Genomic DNA, 11,224 nt, shown 5'->3' on the forward strand with positions numbered 1-11,224 from the left:
TGAGGAATTGATCCTAAGTTCACAAGTGGGTTGGCTTGGATGGACACCCTTGCTCGCCCTGACAGTGGCTGGGACACTGAGGTTCCAGCTGCCGTGCAGCCACCCTGCGTGCCGAGGAGGTCCTCGCCTAGTCTGCTGCTGCTGCATCTCCGGGGTGATGCCTGGGCAGATCAGTAGATGACTTTTGCCATCTTATAATTTTGGGTACCCCTTCACTTTGGTCATCAACAAAGCTTCACCAGGTGAAGTTAACCCAGGGAGGGTTAGGTCACCAGGAGCTCCATGATTTCCCCCCAACCCCTGCTTGCAGCCAGACGCGCTGAATGGCACAGCACCAGCTTTCCAAGACACAAGCAGCTGCTTTGCCGTTACTGGCACTGCGGTGCAAAACGGTGTCTCTCCAAGCTGACTGACAGGACTCGGCTCTCGGAGGATGGAGGAATCGTGGGATGCCAGAAGGACAACTGGGAAATCTGTCCTCAAATCCCAGGCTTCCTGCACCCAGTAGAGCAGCACAGAAAAGAGCCCCCCTGCTATCCAGCACCCACTGGTGGGACCCACCAGCCTGGAATTCCCAGCCTGAACGCTGCTGCCTTGTGCAAAAGTCGTCACTGCCTTGGGCATGGACGCTCAGGGAGGGATGTGGCAGCAGCTGCTGTGCTGATACAGCTGCTCCGGAGCGGCACCCAAAATCCCAGCCTCGATCAACACCCCGGTCGCTCCCTCCTTTGTAAACAAGCTTTTGAGCACCTGCTCAGAGGTCTAAAATGGGGCTGTTTCTGAGCCTGAAATACTCCTATGGAAAAGAACTGCGTGTTTCTGTAAGGAAAGGTCTCTGCTCAGTTGAAATTCTAAGCCAGACTAAAGCCACTTCAGATCTCTGGTCCTGGACAAAGCTTTGTCACAGGAAGACAGGAAAGAAAACGGTAGCCAAAGTAATCCCAGGAAAAACACACTAATGAAGGTTTGCAGATTCCAGTGCAGCAGCTAAATCAACACGCTGTTTTGCCAAGAAACCATTGTGAAATCTGCGGTTTCCTCTTTGATCCTAAGCCTACCCTACCCAACCTATTCATAACCAGTATCGGTACACACATTGGCTAGTCGGTGAGCTTCTGAGAATAAACAGGTTGTTCCGTCTTGTCACAGCTGGCTACTAGACTTTTCTGGCATACGTCTGCACCGTACTGAACGTTGAAACAAAAATGGAAGGTGTAAAATACTACGTATGGTATGACAGGCTTTCTTGGCCTTTTTTATTAACATGTTTATGTATAGGAGATAACATTTGGTAATCTTAAAAGGGGAGGAGAACTGAAATGAGGAACATGTCATTACTGTAGGCAGGAAGCAATAAAAAGGCAAATACATGTCTCATTTCTTTAGATGTTTGCTATATTTATATTTTTTCCTCCTAAAATTACATAAACCTAATAATGCCCATCTTTTTTCTACCACAGAAACACACTAAGAAGAGTATGAAATTCTGAAGCTCCTCTCTCTTTCCCCTGGGCAGATACCATGGAAATGGCATTGGAATATTAAAACTCTCCATTCTCTTTATAATGGGAAAAAGTTTTGTTGGTTTTTTTAAAATCAATATTGACTGGCAGAAAAATTAAAGTAGCATTTCTAAAGTCGAAAATTTCTAAAATGAGAAGCAACAAACTTGTAAAAGTTACCTGCTTTCTCAAGTCTAAGGTGACTTTGCTCCCCTCTTTCTCCAATGTCACACCTCCCAAATTTCACACGTAGCTGGACGCGCCTCAGCTCCTGCCCCGACGCTCGGGAACACTTTACGCAGCCACCGCGCTGGGCTCCACCTCCTGGCCCTGATACCAGCCAGCGCAAGTATCTGTCATGCTTTCCAAACCCAAAGCATTGCGCGTTCCTGCGCTCCTCGCCTGGCCTGGCGCAGCTGTCCCAATGCCCTACATTCCAGACAGCTTCCCTGACGGATTGCACAGCCCCGGACCCGACAGCTACTGAGGAGCCCTCACAGCACCTCCCAGGACTCATGGCTGCTGCTCGCCACCAAGGTCTGCAGCAGCGGCAGGCTCTGGGGTATGACAACGCTGCAAGCCAACCGGTGCTTGCGAGCTTCCCCAAGCACGTATTGCCCGCGCTCCCTGCCCTGGGTAAACCACGGCTTACCGGCAGTGTGGCACAGCCAGCATGGGCTCCCTAGCCTGGCTGGGCTGCCTGCCGGCCACCGAGGCTAAAGCCAACACCAGTCTTGGTGCGTCCAGCCGCAGAGCTTTCGGCCCCGCTGGGGCGCCCACCCGCGGGGTGGTCGGTGGGCACCCAGGCGGCGCTGGAGGAGCACCCGGGGAGCGGGCTGCAGCCCTCGCTGCCCAGGAGCTGGGGACTGCAGAGCCTGGGGCACGGGTCTCACAGAGCATGGGACCACCTGGGCTTCATCCCGCAGGAGGAGGAGGGCTTGGGCTAGAACATTGTAATGTGCTTTTCTGGCCACAGCTGCCAGGAAGCTGCTGTATTCCTAGTCGGAAAGTTGTGGCTCTGCTAAGCTAAGATTACTCTGAGCAGCTTAAAAAACAAACAAGCAAACGCACAGGCTCCTCACAGCACAACACCTTCAAATTCAGTACGAAGGCAGTTAAAGCATACTCAGATAATTTCCGTTCCTCATCAGGAAATACTACAACTTTTTCAGCACTTCCTCTTTTCATATTTTAAATCATCACACTTCATGCAATACCTTTATTTGCATAAGAATATTAACTCACCGACGCTGTTTCTAACTTTAGGTCATTCATAATTCAGTTACGTAACAATAACGATTTTTACTACTAGCAATGATTAGCAAAAAGTAAATTTCTACAGCATAATATCTGTTCAGATTAATATTTTTTCACCTGCTCGGCTACTTAGCTAACAATGTGCCAACTTCATTGCTCCACGGGCTGCAGGGAGGTGGGAGCTGTGGAGCAGGGCTCCTCCACGCTCTCCAGCTCCCTGGCTCACACCGTGCAGCGGTAAGATTAAACACCCTTCCTCTATAACTAATGTTGAATTGTCTTGAAAGCTGACGACACTGCCCGAAGACCAGTTTCACACAAGTTTACATTTCTTGCAAAAGCGACAATTAAGACACCCTGCTGAAAAATTGCAAAAGCTCAGGTTTTTAACATTATTTTAAAACTGGCTGAAACTTCAGCTGCTGTAACAATGACGTGGAACTAGCTGAGTGCTATCATCAATTTTTTAAACTAGCGTTCACATTCATCAGACGTTCGCCATTCCTCCCACTGTCAAGTTGAGCATCGAAAGGTTAGCTGTGAGCAAAACAAAATAGCTGTGGAGGAAAAAAATAAACTGGAAATCACACAGATGTATGTATTGGCTTTGTACAGAAGAGCATGTGTGGCAGTGTATTAAGTCAAATCGCACTTTGACCAAAAGTTATGTATTTATTTATTGAAAACGTGTAAAATTCTGTTTATTTCCAGTTTGCTTCTTTCCCCCAGACCGAGCAAGGCTGAGCTGTCAGCAGTCAGCTGCCAGGGAGCAGACTGATTCTGCCCTTCATTAAGTCAGGAAAGGAGAGACAAGAATTAATTACATAAATTTTGGCTTTTGAGTGAAAAACTCATGTTCCAAGACGAGCAATATTTTCCAAAGGCACCCTTATTTTTTGCATAATAAGACACGGTGGTAAATGACCCCACACCAGCCACCAGCAGGAACTATCTCATACTGTGGTCAAAAGAAATGACTGATTCTGTGAGCTGCTGTGTGCACCACACAAAATGCCAACTCCCTCTTTTAAAATGTCCTGCTCCCTTCCCCTGTTACGACCTGTGGCAAAAAAGTTTCATTTGGCTTTAGCCTGTTCCGATTGAGCTTCACTTGAACATTTTCTTTTGTTTTGGGTCCATGTGGGTTTCTAGTCCGATAGACTTAATGCTGCAGAGACGGGAACAAGGAGCCCGAGGCCAGTCAGCGAGTGGTGAGGGTACGGAGCACACGGAGCATCGTGTTGGCTTTTCCTCTTACGGTCTTCCCAAGTAACAGGCTGAGAGTCTTTACAACCCGAGAAGAAAATCTGTGCTGCAAACTAGCCAAAGCCCATCACGAGGCGTGTAAGGACCGCACTGATGGTGGGGCCAGCATTTCTAAGCTTCAGGCAGTCCAAAAAGCAAAGCAAAATTTGGTCACAGCTCTGGAGCGTCACTCGGAGCGTGAACTCATCAGTTAGGTATGTGTCCGTGGAACTGGCTGAGATCGACAAGCTTCAGTGAAAAATAGAAGTCAGCATTGCTTTAGACTTCAGTACAATCCGAGACTAGGTTTGTTTCCCATGGGTTGGGGTCACGCTGCCAGCAGTTCACAGGGCCACTTAGTGTATTCTATGAAAAGACTCAAGAGCTGAAGTTTCAGTCCAGCCGATGTCCCTACCATTAACATCAAGCATGCCCTAAAGCACAGACCTCCACATAATTCACTATAAATGGCAGTTTCCTCCATTTCCCAGCCCTTGCCAAGCAGAACAGCTCTCCTTCATTTCAAGAGCTGCTTTGGTGGTCATGTTTTATCAAGCCGTGGAACAAGGGCCTGAACTATAGTGCAGTTACTTCCCACCGAAGCTGCATTTCTTACCGTGACATGCCGGACGCCAGAGCCTGGCTGCAGCAGCAGATGAAGGTGCAGGAAGAATACAAGATCAAAATCTCACGGAGGACAACTACTAGGCCTCTACTTCTCCTAGCATGGGCCGTGTCCACTTATGGAGATCAAAGGTATAATTTACTTAGAAGAAGAATTATTTGTGCATAAACAGCCATTAACTAATAATACTGAGAAGATGCTTTTAAATTCAAATGGGTGGCATGGCAGCCAGCACTAGACAAGTGACCCAAGCATCTTGTTAGTTACATAAACTGAAGCAGGAGGGAGTCTGATGCTGATGACAGAACCTCTTTGTGAGTAACACTGGCAAAATCTTTTAAAGAGCAATTCAGGACTAAGTTAGAAGAAAATGGGGCACTTCTAGTAGAAACCAACTTCAAGAGTCACATTTCCTTCCCTGTTTGCGTACAACAGGGAATGGAAGTAACTGCCGCTGTTTTGTTTCAAAAACTGATTCTCTTGGTGGGGGGAAAAAAGGAAGCACTTATCTGTTCGCACGAAAAATCTGTAGTGGTGCAAAGTGCTGAGGAAAGAGCACCCTTCTTCCAGGGAGAAGGAAAAGACTGTTCTGAATGGGGAAGGCTGGTTACAGCACTCATCAGCTCCCATGGCCTGCACCTACTGTATTTCGTATGATTCTTACCTTCAGCCCCATCCCTGGGCTTCAGTCCTTCCAGTTTCACTTGGGTGCATCTCATCTTGGGCTATAAGGTCTTAAAATACAGCACTAAGTGATGTCTCAGCTCGTTCTGCCTGCAGCTTTGGGAGTGACCATACTGCACCCCCAGACTGCAATTCAACTTCTTCAAATAGAATAAACACTGATTTAAATAGTAGCCTACCTACACCACTCCCTGAAAAGCCTATGAGCAGAGGATCAAAGATTTCTCAAGCTCAGCTGGCCCATCCACACGTCAGGGTTAAGGCTTGCTGACCTCTATAAGTCAATAACACACACGGGAGTAATGTGATTAGGGTGACAACCAGACTTCGAACGCTGAACTCAAATAATCTGGCATTTACAGCCTGGTCAGCTGGGACCTCTCTTTCGTACAAGGTGAAAGCACAGTCTGGAGTCACTCATCTGGATTGTTAGCACAATGCCTGGCCATCCCACTGCCCCTAAGAAAACAATACATGGAAGCAGCAATTCTTCTAGAAACATCCCAGAGACTTCAAATACAAGCAAAACCAGTCTAAGAGCAAAGGTTGGGAAGATAAGTGCAGCACTAGCAGAGTAACACCGCGATACTCTCAAAACAGGAGGTGCTTTTCAAGAGTGAGCAGGTGAGACAGGTCACCCTCACAAAGTCACGGCTGGGGGCTGACTTTGAGCAACTGCAGCTGCCCAGAGGGAGGGATAGGAGGAGGCTCAAGGAGTAGGTTTTGAAATGGAAGGTGGTGCTGGTTCAGAAAAGGGATACAACTGTGATAAAACAAAGGTGCCAACTTGCAGTTTATAGAAAATCTGATTCACAAATTCTAGATGTATTTTCAGAAATGAAAATCACATTTGTTTCCCCATAGCTAAAATAAGAACATGCTATGGCTGGATGGCTGCACTCAAAGAGCTGCCGACAGCGGCTCAGTGTCCAAGTGGAGACCAGTGACGAGGGGCGTTCCTCAGGGGTCCGTACTGGGATCGGCGCTATTCAACATCTTTGTCAGCGACACGGACAGTGGGATCGAGGGCACCCTCAGCAAGTTTGCCGATGACACCAAGCTGTGTGGTGCGGTCAACATGCTGGAGGGAAGGGATGTCGTCCAGAGGGACCTTCACAGGCTGGAGAGGTGGGTTCGTGTGAACCTTGTGAAGTTCAGCAAGGCCAAGTGCAAGGTCCTGCACATGCATCAGGGCAGCCCCCTGTATCAATACAGGCCGGGTGGAGAATGGGTTGAGAGCAGCCCTGAGGAGAAGGACCTGGGGGTGCTGGTGGACAAGAAGCTCAACGTGACCCGGCAGTGTGCGCCCACAGCCCAGAAAACCAACCGCATCCTGGGCTGCATCACAAGAAGCGTGACCGACAGCAGGTCCAGGGAGGGGATTCTCCCCCTCTGCCCCGCTCTCGTGACCCCCACCTGCAGCACTGCGTCCAGCTCTGGGGCCCCAGCAGAAGAAGAACGTGGGCCTGCTGGAACGAGTCCAGAGGGGGCCACAAAGATGATCAGAGGCTGGAGCACCTCTCCTACAGACAGGCTGAGAGAGTTGGGGTTGTTCAGCCCGGAGAAGAGAAGGCTCCGGGGAGACCTTGTAGCAGCCTCCCAGCACCTAAAGGGGCCGACAAGAAAGCTGGGGAGGGGCTTTTGACAAGGGCACGTAGCGACAGGGCAAGGGGGAATGGCTGGAAGCTGAAGGAGGGCACATTGACATTAGATATGAGGAAGAAATTCTCCCCCGTGAGGGCGGCGAGGCGCTGGCCCAGGCTGCCCAGAGCAGCTGTGGGTGCCCCATCCCTGGCAGTGCCCAAGGCCAGGCTGGACGGGGCTGGGAGCAGCCTGGGCTGGTGGGGGGTGTCCCTGCCTGTGGCAGGGGGGTGGGACTGGGTGGGCTTTAAGATCCCTGCCAACCCAAACCGTTCTGTGGTTCTATGAGTCTATGATTCTATGGTTCTATTTAAAGCTAGTATTTAATGTACTGAAAACACAGACAAAAATCCAGCAACTTTGCAGGCTTGGCAAGGTTATGTCAGGCTTTGCATTGTGCTAGAAAATAACTCATGGTGAGGTGAGCCTTGCTATGTGTGTCCAGCTGTCCAGCTGCAGTCCCCATCTCTGCTTCCACACAAAGGAACTGCCTCTGCATCACGCAGCTGGCTGTAAGCCCCCCAGCAGGGCACTCCGCGTCGTGAGGCTGCTTCTGCGGCGTTTATCTGGTTGCACAGTGGAAGTGATTGCAGTGTTGGGACTTCAGGTAGAACTCAGAAACTTCCCAAGGGTCCTCTTCTGCTGTTGTGTCCTCCTGTTGGAGGCTAGCACCTTTGAACAGGCCACTTCAGATGAACGAATGCTCCCTCCCACAACCATCAGGAAGTGTGTTGAGGTCTGAAGATGTAGCTGTCAACACGTTGCTGGGTGGATTCAGCTTTACTAGTTATCTGCTTGCTCCTAGGCAGCTCTGGTGATGAGTTTTGCAGCATTGGGGGAAGTATAAGGGGGAACAGCCAACAGCAGCCACTTGGTCATGGATCACACATACCTGGAGCAACACCGGTGGTCACAAAATGGATGTGGTCTGGAATAAGAGGAAGAAGACAAACAACAAGGACGTGCCTTGTGGGAGCTCTGCAGAGACAGGACACTCAGGGAAGAGTCCCTTTCCAAGTCAGAAATACATACAAGGTCATTGCCATCTTCAAGTTCAGCAACCTGCTCATTACCTGGAGGAGGAAGTTTCCAGATCTCAATGCGATACCAAGCTGGCTCAGCATCTTCTTTCTCAGTCTTCATCTGGCCTCTTCCCCAAGGCAGCCACATGCTCCCATTATTCTTCATTGGTCACTCTCAGACTCGCTGGGTTCATAAGGGCTCTGTTAGCTAAATTACAAGGACTGTGTGAAGCAAAACAAGTAACAAGAACTTTCAGAAATAAGTTTCTAAGATTCTGCTTTTGCCTTAAGAATGTGTCGGCTCCTTGTTCTCAGTCCATTGTTGGTGGGTGTCCCAGCTGTGGTTTCTTCTGACCCTCCTCTTAATCGTGGCCCCATACCCATGGCTTTTTCCAGGGACTGCCTGAATCTTGCACTCTCTAAGACGGGACACAGGACCCCTGGCCAGTCTGGGCAGATTCACCTGGCATGGTCAAGCTGTACAGTACAGAAATGCCACAGTGATGAGATGCTGGTTTCGGGAACAGACCATTGAAAATGGTCTGGTGCTGGCTACAGCTCAACATTTAATCAAGGAGCATGATCGATGGGTAACAGAGGACACAGAATAAGAAGGTCAGGGAAGGATGCAAAGCAGTCTCTGGACTCAGTTTGCTAAACATGTAAAAACCAGAGATACATATGTACCAGCAGTAGTCTGTGATGTGACATAGCTCTGTAAACTTACTATGTGACAGAAGCCATCGATATACGTTATTTAGCCAGTAATTCCAGGCAGCTAGCTCAAGCTAGTACAGAATAGGTCAATTCAGTATGTTTAAGCTAAAAGTGATAGACAAACATGTCATGAACAGACATGCCTTCAGCTCTTCCCAGATTGAGCAGTTCATTTAGCTAGCAGGTAATTCTTTAGTGAAAACAGTAGGAGTGCAGCCAGGACAAGTTTCTGAAGGCCCAAAAGAAGAATGTATTTGGAAGCTGCTACCATAAAGTAGAAAGCTGGATTTGCCCCAGGATTAAATAACGTGTTGCTGCTGCAGTGTTGGGCGACAGAGGAGCTCCAGAAAGCAGCTCCCTGCTGTTGGGTTTGTTCCCTTATATTTGCAAAGGCACAACATTTACCTCAGTCCTGCCCTGGTGCTTGTCCAAATAATGAAACTAGCTAGTACACTGGCAGCCTAATCCCTGAGCAAGGGATTCTGTAAATATTAGGCAGCCCTATAAAAACAGACCGACAGAAGAAGAAAGGAAGGGAGGTGCTTGGCAGAAAAAAAAAATACGGGTTAAAATTACATCATATGCATTGGCAATGGCACAGAAGGAGACAGACTGCAGACAGTGATCACTGCTACCACTAGTCAACACTTGCTTGAGCTACTAAGGTCCTTTCTGCCGTGCAGTTAATGGGTAGCACACAGACAACACCACGGCTATCAACTGACCTAGTTATTACAGGGTTTCCGTTCCCAGCGCTCACAGCCAATACAATCTAACTTCAGCTTTCACAACTGCTAATGCTTTGTTTAGAGCTTCAGCAACTGGAATCAAATCATCACTGCTGAATCTCAGCTTTCACTTAAACAGATAAAGAAAATATGAAGCTTCTCACCATCAGAGAAAAGCCTGATAAAATGAATTCCCTAAGGTCAAAAGTCATGGCGACAAACAAAGAAAACCCAGCCCAAGATAGCGTTAAAAATTTGTAATTTTAAAAGCACACCTGCTATTTTTGAGAAGTCTCCTAAGTCTCCTTCATTTTCTGATTGTATTCCTGGAGGAGTACTTGGTGGAAAGATGGGACTGGCCTTAGAAAAGGAAGCATTCATTACCAAAAGTTAGCACAAAAGGCAGCTGGAATACATTTACATCAGCTGGGAAAGGAAAATGCCAAAGCGCTTCACAGACTACACAAAATGAAGAAAAACCTATTACAAGGAGGCAGAGGAAAGCAGGAGGGAGATTTTTTGCTTTCCTTCCTCTTGATCATCCTACCCTATACAAGAACCCCCGAATGTGGCAGGCTCTCAGTGCTGCTTTCACCTCCCTCTACTAAGCCAAGCTGCCTCTAACACCGTGAGTTCAGCTGTACAAGCTGGAGACAAAAGAGGAAACTAAACACACAATAAAAACAGGAGGATTGGCCAAAAGAGGATTCCTAGAAGTAAGTATCACCAAGGCAAGGTCAGTTAGCACTCTGGCTACCCATGTTAGAGGTCAGCCTTGCATTCCTCTCGGGGGAGGGGGGGTGGGGACAAAAAGGGGGGCTGTGATTTTTGAACTCCACAGTGAGCCAGGGGGTTTACTCTGTTACTTTCAGTAGGCTGTGTGGCTTATCTCAGTGAGCTTGGGTCAGCTTCTCATCTAGGTGAGGTCCAAGTAGACCCAATTCCATCTTAGGTGAAAGTGACACCTTCAGCCCTGTGTTCTGTGTGCTCTGTCACACTGGGGGGTCAGCCCCAGCACCCCCCTGCAGCATGTCCACTGCCGGCTGCTCAGCCCACAGTCCCACCACCATCCCAGTTTATCTTGGGGACTGTAAGTTAGGTGTACATGTGTCTCAGGGTACCTCCAGCAGCGGGGTGGTGGGGATGGGCATGCCTACACTGCTCCCTAGGCTCTCTCCTTTAGCTTCCACTATTAGACTGAGTTGGTGGCATGGCACTGGCTGCATGGACCCATGCGGGACATCACTGTGCTCAGCAGCGTGGCCTGAAGACCATCAGCTGCGAGATCTTTGGTGCTGCTCCATGTCCTGGAGAGTTACACTGATTTAGCCTTAAAGAAAAGCCACCCAATGCCTGTCAGCTAACATGTCATGAAAGACAGAAACAGCCACTTGGAGGGCTTTCTGAATAGGTGAGCATATGATTAAAAAACTAAAACAACCGCCAAACCAGCTTGATGATTAATAACCACATACCTGGAAAAAGACATTTTTAAATAAGACCCTCTTCCTCTTAGCAGCCCACTCTTGCCAGGATGACCTGATGGCCGTGGCGCACCTATCACTGCAGCCAGCAGAGATGGATAACAGTGAGGGACTGGCTTGTAGGGTGGGAAGCAAGCCTTCCCTGTCACTTGTAATCTTCTCACATCCAGAGGCATCTTAAGTCCTTTCTAAACACGTTGATACTGCCTGAAATTCACTGAAAAAAAACGCAGCCTTTGTTTGTGTTAACAGGATGAGAAAGTGCAAGGCTTCCTGTTATGTGTGTGTGACAGCTACAGATAAGCAGAGACCTCTGGAC

The 11,224-nt window shown here is 48.6% G+C and overlaps 1 protein-coding gene across 1 annotated transcript in view; it reads right to left on the bottom strand.

Moving 5' to 3' along the window:
- Positions 1–6,377, bottom strand: part of KLHL24 (kelch like family member 24) — a 34,565-nt gene extending 28,188 nt beyond the window's left edge. Inside the window, exon 1 of the mRNA XM_080409797.1 lies at positions 1,683–6,377. The gene's annotated coding sequence lies outside the window, so the exon portion shown is untranslated. The remainder of the gene's footprint in view (positions 1–1,682) is intronic.
- Positions 6,378–11,224: the final 4,847 nt, after the last annotated feature.

This window comes from Falco punctatus (assembly GCF_963210335.1).
Source record: "Falco punctatus genome assembly, chromosome: 13".
Taxonomy (NCBI): Eukaryota; Metazoa; Chordata; class Aves; order Falconiformes; family Falconidae; genus Falco; species Falco punctatus.